Below are 2,069 nucleotides of genomic sequence, written 5' to 3'. Positions count from 1 at the left end.
AAGGATATAGAAACAGAATGGAGAAATTTAAAAAAATGTATAAATGAAACAGCGGATGTACACATAGGAATAAAAAGAAACAAAAAAAAACAAGAATGGTATAATGAAGAATGCCATAACATGCTAAAAAGAAGATAGAAATTAGACAAATGTGGATAAGAACAAATAGACAGGATTATAGGGAAGAATACAATAGAATAAGGAATGAATGTAAGAAAAAAATAAGGAAAATTAAACGTGCCTGGTTAGATGATAAGATAAAAGAAATAGAAAAAGAAAGTAAGAACAGAAACACAAAAAGCATTTTATAAGAAAATTAGCGAGCAAAAACAAAACTTTTAAAGGAAAGATAAAAGGCATAAAAGATAAAAATGGAAAAGTATCAGAAAATGATGAAGAGTATAAAGAAATTTGGACTCACTATTTTAAAGAATTATTAACAGAGCAAGAAGATCAAGACCTAAATGAAAACGTAGAAGAAGAGACAATGATGTTAGGAAACCAGCTAGAAAGACCAACAAAAGAGGAAGTTGAGGAAATTATAAATAGCAGCCGTAATGGTAAATCTTCAGGATCAGACGGGATCAATATGGAACTTATAAAATATGGTGGTGAAGAATTAAAAGAAAAACTGTACAATTTAATAAAAGACATATGGGACGAAGAAAAAATGCCGGAAGAATGGAACAAAGGACAAATTATCACGATTCATAAAAAAGGAGACCAACAAATGTGTAATAACTACAGAGGACTGACGCTATTAAACACAGCATATAAAATTATGTCGACCTTAATACATCGAAGACTGACCAACGCTATGACGAATATCATAGGACACTATCAATGCGGATTTATTAAGGGAAAGTCTACAACAGATGCCATACATACAGTTAAACAAATTATGGAAAAAGCTCATGGATATAAAATAGAAATTGAACTGCTTTTTATAGATTTTCAGCAAGCATTTGATACAATAAAAAGATCAAAATTAATGGTAGCTCTGAAAGAAATGGGAATACAAAACAAATTAAGACGATTAATAAAAATGACAATGAGTAGAACTGTAGTGAGTATAAAAACTCAAGTAGGAGACACAGAAGAATTTGTCATAAATAAAGGGGTCAGACAAGGAGATTCGTTATCAGCAACCCTGTTTAATCTTGCCCTGGAATACATCGTCAGGAAAATAAACAAAGGTACCCTTAGAACTAGAGAAGGACAAATAATAGCATACGCTGACGATATTGTGCTAATAACAAAAAATAGAAAAACAATGGAAAAAATGTTAAATGAAATGGTAACAGAAGGAAAAGTAATGGGATTAAAAAATAAACCAAGAAAAAACAAAATAATGAGATTTGATAAAAACTTCGAAAACAAAAAGGTTAGACTAGGCGAATACATTTTGAAGAAGTCGAAAAATTTAAGTACTTGGGAATATTAATAACAAACAATGGAGAAAGAGAAACAGAAATCAAAGAAAGGATTATTACAGCAAATAAGACCTTCCATGCAAATAAGAAATTACTAAAAATAAACTATTGAGTAAGAAATCGAAAATGAAGGTATACAAAATAATAATTCGACCGACGATGATGTATGCAGCCGAAACCCTCAGCATGACAAAAAAACAAGAGGAAAACCTTAGAATACAAGAAAGAAAAATACTAAGAGCAATACTGGGACCAATAAAAATAAATGAAAATGAATTTAGACAAAGAACGAACCTTGAGCTACTGGAAGAAATTAAGGAAGATATAGTGTGTAAAAATAAAACAACAAAGAGCAAAATGGCTAGGACACGTATGGAGATCAGGATCAACTACGACGATATTCTCAATATTGGAATGGACACCAGCTGGCAAAAGAAGACGTGGAAGACCAAGATCTACATGGTTACAAGAAGTTGTAAATGATCTCAACAAGGCGGGCATACGACAGTGGAAAGGAAAAACCAGAGATAGGACACAATGGAGAAAAATAACTGAGAAAATTAAATAAGGAACATGAGGACTGATCTACCTCAAAACATAGATCTAGAGAGCGTAAGCGGCGTAACCCCTAAAGGG

This window comes from Diabrotica undecimpunctata, unplaced genomic scaffold (assembly GCF_040954645.1).
Source record: "Diabrotica undecimpunctata isolate CICGRU unplaced genomic scaffold, icDiaUnde3 ctg00001258.1, whole genome shotgun sequence".
NCBI lineage: Eukaryota > Metazoa > Arthropoda > Insecta > Coleoptera > Chrysomelidae > Diabrotica > Diabrotica undecimpunctata.
This window is presented reverse-complemented; position numbering follows the sequence as displayed.